Consider the following 19,154-nt stretch of genomic DNA (forward strand, 5'->3'; position numbering starts at 1 on the left):
AACAAAAGCCCGTACCGAGCTACTGAGCGCCTCTCCTGCAGTCTTCCATTGGAGTTTATCTATCATCTCCGTAACGCTTTCGCGATTACTAAATGATCCTGTAACGAAGCGCGCTGCTCTCCGTTGGATCTTCTCTATCTCTTCTATCAACCCTATCTGGTACGGATCCCATACTGCTGAGCAGTATTCAAGCAGTGGGCGAACAAGCGTTCTGTAACTTACTTCCTTTGTTTTCGGATTGCATTTCCTTAGGATTCTTCCAATGAATCTCAGTCTGGCATCTGCATTACCGACGATCAACTTTATATGATCATTCCATTTTAAATCAGTCCTAATGCGTACTCCCAGATAATTTATGGAATTAACTGCTTCCAGTTGCTGACCTGCTATATTGTAGCTAAATGATAAGGGATCTATCTTTCTATGTATTCACAGCACATTACTCTTGTCTACATTGAGATTCAATTGCCATTCCCTGCACCATGCGTCAATTCGCTGCAGATCCTCCTGCATTTCAGTACAATTTTCCATTGTTACAACCTCTCGATACACCACAGCAACATCTGAAAAAAGCCTCAGTGAACTTCCTTGTCATCCACCAGGTCATTTATGTATATTGTGAATAGCAACGGTCCTATGACACTCCCCTGCGGCTCACCTGAAATCACTCTCTCCATTGAGAATGACATGCTGCGTTCTGTTATCTAGGAACTCTTCAATCCACTCACACAATTGGTCTGATAGTGCATATGCTCTTACTTTGTTCATTAAACGACTGTGGGGAACTGTATCGAACGCCTTGCGGAAGTCAAGAAACACGGCATCTACCTGTGAACCCGTGTCTATGGCCCTCTGAGTCTCGTGGACGAATAGCGCGAGCTGGGTTTCACACGACCGTCTTTTTCGAAACCCATGCTGATTCCTACAGAGTAGATTTCTGGTCTCCAGAAAAGTCATTATACTCGAACACTTGAAGTAACCGACTTCTACCAGTTCGTTGTGTCACTGTGGTGCCAACTGCTGCTCATATTGCAGCTGAAGATGTAGCACGTTGCGCCAAAGACAGTCCGGAACCCGGTCTTTTTGCTACCATACATTCCCGACACCAGCAATCATGTACAGTGGCCACATTCGTGCCAAGTCTTGATGCAATATTGCAGAAGCTTTGTCACCCTAGAGGCATTCTCGAGTAACATCAACTCACCACGTTCATTCATAAAGGTAACTACACTCCTGGAAATGGAAAAAAGAACACATTGACACCGGTGTGTCAGACCCACCATACTTGCTCCGGACACTGCGAGAGGGCTGTACAAGCAATGATCACACGCACGGCACAGCGGACACACCAGGAACCGCGGTGTTGGCCGTCGAATGGCGCTAGCTGCGCAGCATTTGTGCACCGCCGCCGTCAGTGTCAGCCAGTTTGCCGTGCCATACGGAGCTCCATCGCAGTCTTTAACACTGGTAGCATGCCGCGACAGCGTGGACGTCAACCGTATGTGCAGTTGACGGACTTTGAGCGAGGGCGTATAGTGGGCATGCGGGAGGCCGGGTGGACGTACCGCCGAATTGCTCAACACGTGGGGCGTGAGGTCTCCACAGTACATCGATGTTGTCGCCAGTGGTCGGCGGAAGGTGCACGTGCCCGTCGACCTGGGACCGGACGGCAGCGACGCACGGATGCACGCCAAGACCGTAGGATCCTACGCAGTGCCGTAGGGGACCGCACCGCCACTTCCCAGCAAATTAGGGACACTGTTGCTCCTGGGGTATCGGCGAGGACCATTCGTAACCGTCTCCATGAAGCTGGGCTACGGTCCCGCACACCGTTAGGCCGTCTTCCGCTCACGCCCCAACATCGTGCAGCCCGCCTCCAGTGGTGTCGCGACAGGCGTGAATGGAGGGACGAATGGAGACGTGTCGTCTTCAGCGATGAGAGTCGCTTCTGCCTTGGTGCCAATGATGGTCGTATGCTTATGCGTGTTTGGCGCCGTGCAGGTGAGCGCCACAATCAGGACTGCATACGACCGAGGCACACAGGGCCAACACCCGGCATCATGGTGTGGGGAGCGATCTCCTACACTGGCCGTACACCACTGGTGATCGTCGAGGGGACACTGAATAGTGCACGGTACATCCAAACCGTCATCGAACCCATTGTTCTACCATTCCTAGACCGGCAAGGGAACTTGCTGTTCCAACAGGACAATGCACGTCCGCATGTATCCCGTGCCACCCAACGTGCTCTAGAAGGTGTAAGTCAAATACCCTGGCCAGCAAGATCTCCGGATCTGTCTCCCATTGAGCATGTTTGGGACTGGATGAAGCGTCGTCTCACGCGGTCTGCACGTCCAGCACGAACGCTGGTCCAACTGAGGCGCCAGGTGGAAATGGCATGGCAAGCCGTTCCACAGGACTACATCCAGCATTTCTACGATCGTCTCCATGGCAGAATAGCAGCCTGCATTGCTGCGAAAGGTGGATATACACTGTACTAGTGCCGACATTGTGCATGCTCTGTTGCCTGTGTCTATGTGCCTGTGGTTCTGTCAGTGTGATCATGTGATGTATCTGACCCCAGGAATGTGTCACTAAAGTTTCCCCTTACTGGGACAATGAATTCACGGTGTTCTTATTTCAATTTCCAGGAGTGTATATATGACGACCGTTACAGCGTGTATTTAAAGTAAACCCTGATTTGCATCCATATAGTGGCGCTACTAGCCCCACTCTTACGTGAGTGGCGCGAAATTTGAATGACGTCGTCTTTCAGATGTAGAAACACCCCCACCGAGTTCCGTTTATGTCGCACATCTCCTTCTCAGTGCTGCGATATTTTTCTTTCAGTGTATTTTTCCTTATATGTACAATGTATACTTTGTTAGTTATTACTGCTTCGTGCGGTTGCACTGAAATTGTAATAGTTTTCATACCCGAGCGCGTAGTACACTTCATTCAGTTTGGTGTTTTTGCATGCCGCCTTCATGGTGCCGCGATTTTAGTGAGCAGCAACGTGCATTTAATTTAAGAGTAAGTGGTTTGCTTCTGGTGAAGACCTTACAGATGGAAACATTTTTGAACTGATTTACAGAGAGAGAAATGGGAGAAACTGATACGTAAAGTAGATCTGAATTACAGTAACTTACGGATTGCGCGGTCTTTCCGGCCGGAGGTTCGAGTCCACCCTCGGGCATGAGTGTGTGTGTTGTTCTTAGCATAAGTTAATTTAAGTTAGTTTAAGTAGAGTGTAAGTCTAGCGACCAATGACCTCAGCAGTTAGGTCCCTTTGGAATTCACACACACACAGTAACTTAACATATTTCAAAGTAACGACTGATTGCTGCGGTTGAAAGAAGAGATAAATAACAGAAAAAAATTCTAAGAGTTACTGTAGTTAGAACCCTAGGTCATCGGTTTGTAGTTTGATAGATACTCACTAAAATACACATTTAAATTCCATAGTGGAAGTCTTCCACCTGTAGAGACTGCAAATATAATATGTCTCTGGTGCCGAAATGCTTTTTCATTCTGACTGCTGGCCGGGTCTACCCTTTTGTATCGAAGGGGCAGACCCGTCAATTGCCTGTCGCCTACCGACCTGCGTATTTCGAGCATTCTCGATTTCTTGTCTTTACTGCATACACACAGCAGTCGTCGCACGCCGTGGGTGCAGGGAAGTTGTCCATTATCAGGCATGTACGGTTATATCCAATTCCTTTAAATTTATGCCAGAAAAGGCAGATGAGGAAGCAAAAATCTCATGTCGCTAGATACGCCACTTAAAGTTGGTCCTAGACACTTTCCACGCAGGTTTTTACGGGATTGTTTGCGTCTGTCATCAAGCGTCTACTTCAGCATCTTCGTAACACTCTCCTACGAATCGATTTATGTGACTTGCCGGATTAAAGTTGCGATTCACTGATGTTATAGTCACGGGATACTACTTTTCTCTTCGTTTTGTGAAGCGCAGAGTTTACATTTCGAAAATGTCAACAAAACTGCCAATCTTTGCACCACTTTGAAATCTGATCAAGATTTGACTGAGTATTTGCACAGCTTCTTTCAGACTATACTTAATTATAGATAAATGCATCGTCCGCGAGAAGTGAGGCTGCTATTAATATTTTCCGCAAGATCATTAATATACAACATGGACAACAAGGCTCCCAATACGTCGACGACTCTCCATCCAAGATAACTTGCTGCGTCCTCCCCACCAAAAAATCCTCAGTCCAGTCACAGATTACGCTCGATGCCCCATACAATCGTACTTTTCATAATAATCGTTGATGTGGTACTGATTCAAATGCTTCTTGGAAATCAAGGAAAACTGCATCTGCCTCACTGCCTTGATCCATGGCTTTTAGTATGTCATGTGAGAAAAGTGTGAGTTGTGTTTTATCTGTTTTCTGAATCCATACTGGTTCACATGGAGAAGATCGTTGTGTTCAAGATACCTCTTTATGCCGGCCGGAGTGGCCGAGCGGTTCTAGGCGCTTCAGTCTGGAACGCGCGACCGCTGCGGTCGCAGGTTCGAATCCTGCCTCGGGCACAGATATGTGTGATGTCCTTAGGTTAGTTAGGTTTAAGTAGTTCTAAGTTCTAGGGGACTGATGACCTCAGAAGTTAAGTCCCATACTGCTCAGAGCCAGATCTCTTTATGTTAAGTCTCAAAATGTGTTCTAAAATTCTGCAACAAATCGATGTCAAGGATATTGGATGGTAGTTTTACTGATCGCTTCTACTACCTGTCTTGTAGACGGATGTTACCTGTGCTTTCTTCCAGCTATTGGTCTCGGTTATTTTTTTCGAGAGATCTGCTGTAGACTATAGTTAAAAGAGGGGCTAACACAGCCCCAAATTCAGTATAAAATCTGATAGGGATTCCATCGGGACCGGAAGCTTTGTTCAGTTTTAATGATTTCAGCTGTTTTTCAACGCCACTGAGGGTAATACATATTTCACTCACCTTTTAAATGGTACAAGAAATAAATTCAGGTAACACTCCTCGGTTTTCCTTTGTAAAGGAACATTTGAAAACAGAGTTAAGCCAATCCCTTTAACTTCGCTACCCTCTATTTCAGTCTCTGTCTCATCCGTGAGTGATTGTACGCTAACTTTGCTGCCCCTAACAGCCTTCATGTACTACCAGAATTTCTTCAGGTTCTGTGAAAGATCTTCCGACATTATTATGCTACGGTAGTCATTGAAAGGTTCACCCGCTGCTCTCTTAACCTCTCTTCTATAGCCTTCTGCTTTGTTTTACACCAGATTATGCAGAAGTCTCTGTGTCCATAGGAGCTTCTTCACAGTGACTGTATACCATAGTGGGTCCCTCCCATTACGAACAGCTCTGCTGCGTATATATCTATCTAGTGCATAGTCAGCTATTCTTTTAAACTTGAGCCGTGGTTCCTCTATATGCTCCTACCCTGAGCTAAAAGTTTCATGTTGCTCACTGAGATATTCTTTATCTAGTTTGCCAACCATATAAATCTTTCTCCTTGTTTTAGTTGCCCTTTCTACTTTGGTAATCAACGTGCTACAACTGCCTCTGGTCACTGACATCAGTTTCGATGCGAACTTGCTCACAAATATCAGATCCATTTTTTATTATTACATGTAATGTATTTCCATCAGGAGAGGGGTTCCGAACTATCAGTTCTGGATACATTTAGTAATGTTTCGAAGGATGTTTTGCAACGTTCACCATTAATAGAACTGTAATTAACCTGTTTGATTGTTGGATGATTAAAGTATCTTTCGATGATTACAGAACGATTGAGAAACTTACCTATTAGTGAAATGATGTTTTCTCTAAAGTTAAATTGGATTAGATTAGATAAGATATGCTTTACATTCCAATTCATCCATAGTGAAGAGATCCTCTGTGATGTTGAACATGTCAGAAAACAAGAATACCCAATAAATATTTGCAAAATAACAACAGATATGCTAATGTATCTTCCAGAGACCCCAAATGAAATTGATCTTGTGGATTTGGAAACAGTCAAAAAAAATTAATTAATGAAATTAAATAAAAAATAAAATAAAAATAAAAAATCTTAAGCATATTTACATTTAAAAGGATACAAAATTGGTCACCAAATATTTAATGATCAATGAATTTATGTGCATGTGATGATTTTTGGACTGTTGCAGCCATACATTATGAAATGAATACAAAAATTTAAAAAATTATTACAGAACTTATTTACAATGATTGCATACTGCAAAAATTTTTTTACGTAAGTCAGATTGTACGCAATATCCAAATTATGTGATATTATTAATGACGTACACGGTTCTGCTAAGAAATTCAGTGTTTTCGGTTACATCAGGAGGTGAGTCTGATGGGCCTTAGAAGGATTCACTTATAATTTTATACCCACTTGTCTTGTCCAAACAATATAGCATGTAGCTTCAAGTCAGTATGGAAATTTCACCGACCGAGTGATAATGTGGTGAGAAATATGAAGAGTGCAATCGTGAGCAAACACGAATCTGGTATTAGCAGCGCGCTAGAGTGTAAATAGATCTGTCGCTGTGTTTCATTCTTCATTATAGTCGATCTCATTCAGATGTTTTCACAGTTCGCAGGTGACAACGAAATGAAACTAGTTTATCATCATTTGATAGAACCACACAGCAATGATATGCCAGTGCTCGAAGAAGATATTTCCAGAATACTTTGCAACAGTTATAAATATTGTTTCATTGGAGAAAGCAAAATGGTCTACGCTAGCGGTCTTTCATGTGAAACTTTCGAAGTACGTCTGAAGACTCCTCCTTCAAACTTGGGATTCGCCTTATGGAAAGGACATCCCTACAAAAATATTTTCAATCATCGGTACAGTATCTCTTCTCTGCTTCCAAATATGTATACAAATTCGTGAATATTCCCAATTATATTTGTTGTCAGAGAAAATGGTACAGGGAAGTCTCTTTTTCAGGCTTCTGATGCTAAACCAGAATGGCATACTACAGAAAATGCGAGAAGAAATCCCACAAAGGAAGCTACAGGAACAAGAAATATATTTTAGAACGGTGGAATTAAAGAATATAGCTCCACTTATATGTCTTTTGTGTACAAACTTGGTGATATCACTTATAATTTTAATTCTAGAACTACTTCATTATCAATTTATGCAACGACGAAAAAATCGATGTTCACCAAAAAAATACTTTGCTACTACTTCACATCGTTACATCCAATGAAGAGTAATGTTTCTCTTCGTAAATATTAATTGTAATCAACTGCTCGTAGCTCATGTATCACAGTCATTTCGTTTTGTGGCATTAACCTTTCATCGGGCATGGTTAATTAAACTGATATACATCGAAATTTTCTGTCAATTATTTGTCAAAAATCGAGAGCAATGACGCTTTCTCATTATAGTAGCTTTCCCATTGTTGCCAGTTTTTGGGAAAAGTCGCTAAATATAGGGTATTTGACAAGTACAGCAGCGAATAAAATTCATTTTTGGGATTTGGGACTTCTTGGGGTCTGCTTTGATGTATTATGGAAAATTTGAAGAGTTTTTTCAACCGTAATTCCCAAATTATATTCCATACTCGGTACTTCTAAAATACTTTTGCAATAATGTAGAGAGGCATACGGAGAGAATATGTACACCAATAGCTCTCTTGCGATTATGGGTTCTTCAGTGCGTGAGGGGCAAGAAAGAACTTGTTTTCCATCGTAAGAGGTGAGTAAGCCTTATTTCAGCGTATTCCTGACGTAAGCACTTATCTTGCATACCAACAATAATCAGTAAGAGTAAATGAACAGGATTTCTTTCTGTATTGCACTTATCTTGCATACCAACAATAATCAGTAAGAGTAAATGAACACGATTTCTTTCTGTTTTGCACTATCTACGAAGCAAGAGAAACTTGCGCTGTGAATTATCTCGTTTTAACATGAAGAACACAACAATTAAGCAAGTTACAGCAGTGAGTCTCGTAGAATGCACTGTACTGCTATGCAGTTTTCTTGCAGTGTTAAGTTACGTTCGCTTCAATGTTTGATTCCAAGTGTGTCTGTGCAAAATTGTTCATTTCGCTGGTGTTTTGCGATGTGAACTAATCTTAAATGTGAACAACATTAAAACACCTTTGCGAGTCCTATCCTCAATTTAAAGAGTGGTTACGTTCCGTTGAAAATGACACTACAAGAGCCGACTGTACTTAATGCAAGTTCGAAATTAACGCAAAATTAACAGACATTAAAAAGCACGTTAAAACACAGAAACACAGCAAATTTTCGGATCCTTTCAAAAGTTCTCAAAAGCGGAAGCTTCCGTTTGAAAGCGAGGCTAAAACAAATGCCAAATATTGTCGGAAGCAAGAGTCTGCATGTTCATTGCTGAACAAAGTTCATTTATTTCGTGTGATCACTTGTTAGAATTTGTAAAAAAACTGTTTTCAGATAGCGAATGTGCAGGAGAACTACAGTTACATAGAGCTTTCTTAAGTGCAGAGTAATTGTCATAACGTGTTAGCTCCACTCTTTTCAATGTAGAGTCAAGATACTAGTGAAAATGGATTCAGCTTAATTTTAGATAAATCAACAGATATATATGTTGTAAAATTACTCGACGTTTGTATACGCTATTACAGCGTTCCAATGCAAAAAATAGTGAGCACGTTCTTGTGTTTGGTAGAATTAAACTCCGACGCAGCTGAAGCCATTGTTAATTCAGTAAAAGCTTTGTTGTAGTGTCATAATGTCATAAACTTAGCTCAGAAAATATGTTTGGGGTCGGGGTTGACAATGCTTCCGTAAACACAGGACTAAGCAACGGTGTATAAGATAGGCTGAAACAAGATTTAAACTTACCACACCTCATTACGATGCGTTGTGTTTATCATTCAATGCAGTTAGAAATCTCTCATGCAACAGAAGCGACATTGCCAAGAAATGTCGAATGTTTGATCCGAGAAACTGGTTTTCGCATTCTCCTAAGCGCCAAGCAATGCACAGGGACATTTATTAAACATCAAATGAAGAAGAGGAACCTCTGAAAACTGCAACTGTGTGTTAGACGTTATAACATCCTATTCAGCCGGTTGTTACAAGAATATTATGACAGTGGAAGAAATGAAACTTTCCTTTCTGATTATCAGATCTAAAGAAAACTGCTACACAGCAGAAATGTACAACACGTATTTTGTTCCCATATATAAGTTGTATTAGCGTAATTTAAAACCAATAGTACAGGAAGTGAGGAAGACACCAATGCTTTTGAAAATGAGATCGTTGACATTACAGAATTACTTCTGCATTTGACAAATCTCATCCAATCAGCGAGTAGGAGAATTATAATACCTACAGCGAAAATAGATATCCGACAAGTGATACTGATTCGTTTGTAGATCCTAAACCATAGATCAGGTATGTATTTGAGGAAATGATTTCAGAAATTTAACTCAGTCGTGAGCCTGAAAAATCTCCTGCTTGTACTGTTTTTCACAATAAAACTCAGTAAAGAACTAAGAAATACCCATCCTAATAACATCATACCCAGAAAAAAAATTAACATTTTCTGCAAACAAGGTTCTCAAGTCTGTTAAAGAACCGATTACTGAATTAGCGGAAATATTTGGTAATACTAAGCCCGATTTAATTGAATTCATCATTAGTCGTGGTTGAATTTCAGTTTCATAAAATGGCGCAACACTAGTAATACAGTGGATTTTTGGGCTGAAGTAGGTGATTATGAAGATTCCACAGGTATGAAATCCTTTCAAGAGTTTTGGTGTTAGGAATTGAAGCGTTAAATCTCCCCATTCAATGTAGAATTGGAGAGAGTTTTCAGTCAAATGAGCATTGTGAAATCATTGCGTAATAGGATGAATACTCGAGTCTTACGTTAAGAATCAGGCTAAAGCGCATAGGAAAGTGTTGTTATTCATATGAACTAGGGCTGCTGATATTTTTTAAAATATCGGGGATCCGATATTTAAAAAAAGTACCATTGCCGGCTCTTTATATATCGGAAAGAACTACCGATATGTCGACGGAAAAAATACCGACATACAGACCTTTAAAAATATCGGCTGCACATTGTAAATATACTCCCGCTTTTAGAGCTGTATACGTAAATATTGATTTATTATTTGGTATTTTGTACTTCAACAAGCTAGCAGCTTTCCTATCCCCCTTATAGCTAAATAACCGCTTGGCGATAACCGCTTTTGTAGCAATGATAACTGCATGTAAGTGGCACAATAAAAGGTGTCCGACGGGTCCGTCGTTCTGTTTCGTCACATATAGGATTTGTCCGGAAAACTTCGTGTCGATTTCTCTCTTTTTTCATTTCTACCAACACCAGCGACATGGCAGCTGTAGTGTCAAAATTACGTGGTGAAGCTAAACATTGAAGCCAAGCGCCGATTACGTCGTTGTTTCCCCTCATACGTATCCGCCCTCCGCAGAGACCAATATTTCCATTTAGATTTTTGTTTATCATTTTTAATTAATGCCAGTGTGAAAAAATTGTTTTTTTTTTTTTAACACAACTGGTGTGCTTTTTCTTCACATCGGAAAACTTGTTATTCCATTCACAATGCCACCCCATCTCCCTCCAGTGCAATCTGACTTCTTCTTTTGTGCTACATATACTTGGTTCACACAATCAAGGAGAAAGATGGGACACGATGAAAGCACCAAAAGTAGTAAGACTCTTTCACACAGTGAAAGTAAAATTATATTCTACTACAATTTCAAAATAACAATTTCAAATATTTGTCGGAAATTGTTAAAAAATGTAACATAAAACAAAAATATCGGCACTCGATATTGCCATCTTGACATCGATATATCGGGGGAAAAATATCGTGGTGTATATCGATACATTTTGGAAAAAGTGTCGGTATATCGATATTTTATCAACATCCCTGATATGAACCACGTGACAGAGGAGCAGCCGGATCTAGTTACTCATTTTCAAGAATGGAGGAATGTGGAAGTGAGGATGAGGAAGTAATGTATACATAAGTTTTAAAAAACACTTTGTTTTAGGTAGTAGCTGATTATCACTCTCAGTTTACGTTTCAGTATAATAACATATTTTAAGCGAACTTTGATATTTATTTCTATATTTGTTTTAAATTTGGGGTATTTTGATCCAAATTGGCGACTTTCTAAATGGCTTTTGGGAACTTTCAGTTTCACCGAGCTGGCTACACTGAACTTCCTTTGTAATCCTTTTCATCGCTGTGTCTTTCAGTATCGTAGCGACTTTCTGTTGTCGAGTTACGGTTACGTGCTGATTGATCAATTTGATACGCTGCGCCAGTTTCCGTTTCATTTTAACAGCACTTTTATTTGGTTATCAACGTAACTTCGCCTAACTTCGTAACTAGTACAAAACTGCTCTAGAATCTAACGTTATCGTAGTTAAAATGCATTTGTTTTCCTAATCTACCCTGAATCGTTTGTTACGCCTGTTCAAGTAACAAACTGATACAACGCGCTGAATGTGTTATTATGTAGCATTGGTTCCCAACCAGTGGCCCACGGACCGCTAGTGGTCCGCAAGAGCTGATATATAGTCCACGAAAGATTTTAAATTTCAAACTTTTATTCGTTATACGAACTCAGAGTAGAGGTTGATTTGTTTCTAGGTCAGAAGAAATGAAAGCAGTATTCTGAGATGACATCTCAGATGCATTTGGGTTATCTCGTTGATGTTTTCACATACTTGAGTAAATGAATTTGCAGTTGCAAGGTTCCGGAAAGAGACATTTAGAAAACGTTACAAATACATTTACTTTCGAAAATAATCTTCGTGCCCTTATTTGTAAACTTCGATTATGGACAGGTAAAACCGACGAAAATAATTATTCAGCGTTCGCGACAATAAAAGCACTCGATGATAAAAAGTGTGATAGGATTAGGGCAAATATACAAGACACCTTCTACATCCATACTCCGCAAGCCACCTGCCGGTGTGTGGCGGAGGGTACTTGTGGTGGAGGGTACCTGTGGCAGAGGGTACCTTGAGTACCTCTATCGGTTCTCCCTTCTATTCCAGTCTCGTATTGTTCGTGGAAAGAAGGATTGTCGATGTGCTTCTGTGTGGGCTCTAATCTCTCTGATTTTATCCTCGTGGTCTCTTCGCGAGATATACGTAGGAGGGAGCAATATACTGCTTGACTCTTCGGTGAAGGTATGTTCTCGAACCTTTAACAAAAGCCCGTACCGAGCTACTGAGCGTCTCTCCTGCAGAGTCTTCCACTGGAGTTTATCTATCAACTCCGTAACGCTTTCGCGACTACTAAAAGATCATGTAACGAGGCGCGCTGCTCTCCGTTGGATCTTCTCTATCTCTTCTATCGACCCTATCTGGTACGGATCCCACACTGCTGAGCAGTATTCAAGCAGTGGGCGAACAAGCGTACTGTAACCTACTTCCTTTGTTTTCGGATTGCATTTCCTTAGGATTCTTCCAATGAATCTCAGTCTGGCATCTGCTTTACCGACGATCAACTTTATATGATTATTCCATTTTAAATCACTCCTAATGCGTACTCCCAGATAATTTATGGAATTAACCGCTTCCAGTTGCTGACCTGCTATTTTGTAGCTAAATGATAAGGGATCTCTCTCTCTATGTATTCGCAGCGCATTACACTTGTCTACATTGAGATTCAATTGCCATTCCTTGCACCATGCGTCAATTCGCTGCAGATCCCCCTGCGTTTCAGTACAATTTTCCATTGTTACAACCTCTCGATACACAACTGCATCATCTGCAAAAAGCCTCTGTGAACTTCCGATGCCATCCACAAGGTCATTTATGTATATTGTGAATAGCAACGGTCCTATGACATTCCCCTGCGGCATTCCTGAAATCACTCTTACTTCGGAAGACTTCTCTCCATTGAGAATGACATACTGCGTTCTGTTACCTAGGAACTCTTCAATCCAATCACACAATTGGTCTGATAGTCCATATACTCTTACTTTGTTAATTAAACGACTGTGGGGAACTGTATCGAACGCCTTGCGGAAGTCAAGAAACACGGCATCTACCTGTGAACCCGTGTCTATGGCCCTCTGAGTCTCGTGGACGAATAGCGCGAGCTGGGTTTCACACGACCGTCTTTTTCGAAACCCATACTGATTCCTACAGAGTAGATTTCTAGTCTCCAGAAAAGTCATTGTACTCGAACACAATACGTGTTCCAAAATTCTACAACTGATCGATGTTAGAGATATAGGTCTATAATTCTGTACATCTGTTCGACGTCCCGTCTTGAAAACGGGGATGACCTGTGACCTTTTCCAATCCTTTGGAACGCTACGCTCTTCTAGAGACCTACGGTACACCGCTGCAAGTTCCTTCGCGTACTCTGTGTAAAATCGAACTGGTATCCCATCAGGTCCAGCGGCCTTTCCTCTTTTGAGCGATTTTAATTGTTTCTCTATCCCTCTGTCGTCTATTTCGATATCTACCATTTTGTCATCTGTGCGACAATCTAGAGAAGGAACTACAGTGCAGTCTTCCTCCGTGAAACAGCTTTGGAAAAAGACATTAAGTATTTCGGCCTTTAGTCTGTCATCCTCTGTTTCAGTACCATTTTGGTCACAGAGTGTTTGGACATTTTGTTTTGATCCACCTATCGCTTTGACACAACACCAAAATTTCTTAGGATTTTCTGCCAAATCAGTACATAGAATTTTACTTTCGATTTCATTGAACGCCTCTCGCATAGCCCTCCTCACACTACATTTCGCTTCGCGTAATTTTTGTTTGTCTGCAAGGCTTTGGCTATGTTTATGTTTGCTGTGAAGTTCCCTTTGCTTCCGCAGCAGTTTCCAACTCGGTTGTTGTACCACGGTGGCTCTTTTCCATCTCTTACGATCTTGCTTGGCACATACTCATCTAACGCATATTGTACGATGGTTTTGAACTTTGTCCACTGATCCTCAACTCTATCAGTACTTGTGACAAAACTTTTGTGTTGAGCCGTCAGGTACTCTGTAATCTGCTTTTTGTCACTTTTGCTAAACAGAAAAATCTTCCTACCTTTTTTAATATTTCTATTTACGGCTGAAATCATCGATGCAGTAACCGCTTTATGATCGCTGATTCCCTGTTCTGCGTTAACTGTTTCAAATAGTTCGGGTCTGTTTGTCACCAGAAGGTCTAATATATTATTGCCACGAGTCGGTTTTCTGTTTAACTGCTCAAGGTAGTTTTCAGATAAAGCACTTAAAAAAATTTCACTGGATTCTTTGTCCCTGCCACCCGTTATGAACGTTTGAGTCTCCCAGTCTATATCCGGCAAATTAAAATCTCCACCCAGAACTATAACATGGTGGGGAAATCTACTCGAAATATTTTCCAAATTATCCTTCAGGTGCTCAGCCACAACAGCTGCTGAGGCAGGGGCCTATAGAGACATCCAATTACCATGTCTGAACCTGCTTTAACCGTGACCTTCACCCAAATTATTTCACATTTCGGATCTCCGTCAATTTCCTTCGATACTATTACACTTCTTATCGCTATAAACACGCCTCCCCCTTCTTTGTCCAGCCTGTCTCTGCGGTACACATTCAAATCTGAGTTTAGGATTTCATTACTGTTTACGTCTGGTTTCAGCCAACTTTCTGTCCCTGGGCATCAAGAGTCATCTGCAAACGTTGCCCCGTGATCTCAGTATTACTTTCCAGAATATGACAAAAAGGAAGCTTAAGTGGACCAAAAGCAGATAAGCAATGCGTTCATCACTAATGCAGGAGAAATTGCAAGAGAAATACAGGAAGAGCTCACTGGATTCCGAAGTGACAGAAACTGTAAGGACGCATCTGACTCTGATTCTCTTGAGCAGTTTTGGTGTAAAAAAAGCTCTTTCAATACACTAAAATTCGAAAAATCGCCTTGCTCTATCTTAGGCATCTCTTCAAAACTTATTTATACGAAAAAGAATTTTCTGCTTGGACGGTAGTTAAAAACAAGTCCAGTACTCGATTGAAAGTAAGTGATGATATGTGTGTATCTTTGAATAATAATATTAGCCCCAGGATTACCAAACTTGTACAGAAGATGTAAACTCAAAATCACACTGATGGAAACTGTATTTAACTTTCTACTAATACGTTGTTTTTATATAATAATAGTGCTATTGCTACATGTCACTTTTAAGTTTAACAACTATGTTACAAGTTTTGATCAAAGTTTGCTTCTATATTAATGCAGTTTATTGTTCGTGAAACTTGTGGTCAGTGGAAACAACAAAGTGATCAAAGTGGTTCCTGGAAAAAAAAGAAAGGTTGGGAATCGCCTTTAAACAGGAATTTTATTATTCCATGCGATCATGGCAGGCTACAGTTGTTATAATTTTCTATTCGAAGACCGGTCTGACACGGCTCTCCGCATCAGCCTATCCTGTGCAAGCCCCTTCCTCTCCGCGCCTACACCCGTTAGAAACTGCTTACTGTACTCAAACCTATGATCCCCCCTCCCTCCGCCAACCCCTCACCACCCATATTTCCTTTCATTACAAATTGAAGATCCCTTGATTCCTCAGGCTGTGTCCGTCAACCGATCCCTTTCCTTAGTCAAGCTGTGTCAACAATTTCGTTTTTCGTCAATTCCATTTTGTGCCCCTCATTAGTTATTCGACATACCCATCTAATTTTTCTGTAGCACCGCATTTCAAAAACCTCGATTCTCTTCTTGTCTGAACTGCTTATCGTCCACATTTCACTTCCGTACAAAACGGAACTCCATACAAATACCTTAAGAAGAAGATTCCTGTCGCTTATATTTATATTCGATGTTAACAAATATCTCAGAAAAGCTTCTCTTGTTCTTGTGGGTCTGCATTTCGTATCATTTCTGCTCTATCATCAGTTACTTTGCTGTCCAAGTAGCAAACCTCATCTTGTACAGTACTTTTAGTATCTAATTTCCTAATCTATTGCTACCAGCATCACCTGAATTAGACAACATTAGATTGCCTTTGTGTTACTTTTGTTGATGATATTATTATAACCTCTTTTCTAGACACTGTCGATTCTGTTTAACTGTACTTGCAAGTCCTTTGCCTCCTCTGGCAGAATTACAATGTCACTGACAAACCTCAAAATTTTTATTTCTTCTCGTGAACTTTAATTCTCTTTCCAAATTTCTCAATGGTTTCCTGTACTCCTCTCTCAACGCTGAGAGCCTAAATCCCTGTAGAACTCGCTCAATTACGCTTACGTTTCACACTTGTCGTTTGTTATAACTGCAATCTGGCTTCTGTATAAGCTGTAGATAACTTTTCGCTTTCTGTGTTTTATCCTGTTACCTTCAGGATTTGAAAGAGTATATTCCAATTAAGATTTCCAAAAATTGTCTAAATTTACAAATGCTATGAACGTAGGTTTGCTTCTCTCCAGCTTATCTTATAAAATACGTCACTATGGGCTCGCATATTCCTACATTGCTTAGGATCTCAAATTGATCATTCTTGATGTCAGCTTCTACCAGTTTTTCCGATCTTTTGTATATAATTTGTGTCAGTATATGGAACCATGACGTATGAAACGGATGGTTCGGTACTGTAATATTCACGCTTGTCAGCCTCTGCCGTTGGCATAGGAATTATTCTATTATCTTTGAAAGCGTCCGCTTCTCGTAGTTGCGTGGTCAGCGGGACGGAATGTCATACCTAACGGCCCGGGTTCGATTTCCGGCTGGGTTGGAGATTTTCTCCGCTCAGGGACTGGGTGTTGTGTTGTACTTATCATCGTCATTTCATCCCCATCGACACGCAAGTCGCCGAAGTGGCGTCAACTCGAAAGACTTGCACCAGGCCAATGGCCTACCCGACGGGAGTCCCTAGCCACACGGCATTTCCATTTTTATCTTTGAAGGCTTCGGATTTTAGGCCTGTCTGATATATCTTGCTTGGAATGTAGAATACTTTAGCCATGGCTGACTCTTCCAGAGATCTCGATAATATCGAGGGAAAGTCGTCTGCTCCATAGGATGCGATCCAATGAAGTCCTTTCAGAATTCTGTCAGATTCTTCTCTCGGTATCATGTCTCCCGTGTATCCTTTATTTACTTCCACTTGTCTTTGTAAAATGTAAACTTCCTCGACTGAGAAGTCCCACAATAAATAAAATATTCCGGGCTTTTATGCCGTGGTCGAATGGATTTCCATTAAAACGCAACGTTTCGTCCCGCTCTGCGGATGATATTTTCAAGGGGGATCGTAGTTTCTTTGAGTGTCTGATTCAGACCCTGGCTCGCTACTGACTACAGCATTTTCCGGTTACACGTGTTCCCGTGCAATGGCGTGAGGTCATGTGCTTTCAATATCCGAGCGCAACTGGCAGTTGTAAGTTGCTGTCGTCGTTTGCTGTTGCTATCAATCCATGGTCGAAGACTAGTTCACATCTTCTTCAACACTGGAATCCAGATGTATTCGACTTCACGCCTTTCTCATTCCTATTAAAATTTCATAGGCATTTAACAATCTCTATGGCCTCTCTGTATAGCCTTTCATGGTATCCGCTTGTGGCTGCCAGTAATGGCTGCAAAGCATGTTTCGCAACAGCTGATTGTCCGTCTCCCCCCTTCTACGCTTGCCCTTGTACTCTTCCAGTCGTTTTTCGACCGGTCTTTTTGTAGTACCCACGAACACCTTCCCACAACTGCACTAAATTCTATAAATTCCTGCTGTTCCCGGATGTTTGTGAGTATCCTTGGCCAATTTTAGGTGATACTGTATCTTCTGTGTGGGTTTGTAGATCACCGCGATGTTCCGTTTTTTCGAGATTTTTGTTATGCGGTGAGTAATGTCCTTAATGGAAGACTGGAAAACTTCCGATTTCACAGGCGCTTGGGATCGCTATGAGTTTAGAGCAGCGGTCTTAACACTCTTCTAACCTCCTCGGCCGAACAACCATTCTTGATCAATGCATTAGTAAGGTGTTTTAATTCTGCGTCAAGCAGCTCTGATTCGCAGATGTTCCTTGCTCTATCTGCCAACGTTTTCATGATGCTGTGCTTTGGTTGTGACTGGTTGTTCGAATCCCGGTGTAGGTAATGTGTGTGCGGGTTTTCGATAACTGCATCTTCTTTCTTGAAAACTAGTACGTCAAGAAAATTTTATCTCCACCTGCCTCTTCCTCCATAGTAAACTGAATTTTAATCTCGTTGAGGTACTTGTGAAACCATCTAGTTCCTCTCTGTCCCTTCTCCACAAACCAAACGTTTCATTCACGTAGCAAAATCAAATATTCGGTTTTTTGTTAGTAGATTACAATGCCTGCTCGTCGAATTTTTCTATAAAGAAATGCGCTATAACTAGGCTTAAGGGCCTCCCCTTACCCATGCCATCTGCCTATTCATAGAACTCATCGTTCCATTTAAAATACACGGTCGTGAGGCAATATTAAACAGTTCTGCAATATCGGGAGGAAAAATCCGATTCAGCTGTTGCAACACCTCAGTGATGGAACCATAGTAAATAGTGATACTACATAACTAACATGACCTCCGGTTGGACTACTATGGCATTTAATTTATTGATAAAATGTGCCAAATTCTTGGTAAAGGTGTCCGATCGGCAGAGGTCTTACAACGAGAGCGGATTCAACAGCCCCGCCGGGATCTGGCAAGCACAGACTACACGTTAATGTCTCTTCATATTACTATCAGTAATAAATTGTTTAGTGATGACTGGGAGAGAACAGACAGACTACTGCACGATACTATCAGGTAGGTATGTTGACAACGTCTGGTAGACACAACAAGAAATTTGATAATTTGCAGCCTAATCTGACGAGCCGCCATTTAGCCAGTTATTAATTGATCCGAATATTCGTTATCTGATTGCGAGTGGTCTGTGGTTGCCAGGGATAGAATGTTTACCATTAGTCCATAAGTTGTGCCTACGGAGGAAATAACAGCCAGTGAAGGTGCAAGCATTCATAGTGTGGACACGGTTACAGCTGAAGAAATCCATGTAGAAGCTGCGAGAGTATTGGCTAGCGCAAAGCCTACAAAAAGTAATTTAAGTTTGGGTGAGACGAACCCCATGAAACGCCTTAACGAGAATGGTGGTATTATTATTTTCCCCGCTGTAAAGGGAAATGCGACTGTAGTTCTGAATGTGACCGACTATCATAGATTAAC

Source organism: Schistocerca serialis, chromosome 7 (assembly GCF_023864345.2).
Source record: "Schistocerca serialis cubense isolate TAMUIC-IGC-003099 chromosome 7, iqSchSeri2.2, whole genome shotgun sequence".
In the NCBI taxonomy this organism is placed as follows: Eukaryota; Metazoa; Arthropoda; class Insecta; order Orthoptera; family Acrididae; genus Schistocerca; species Schistocerca serialis.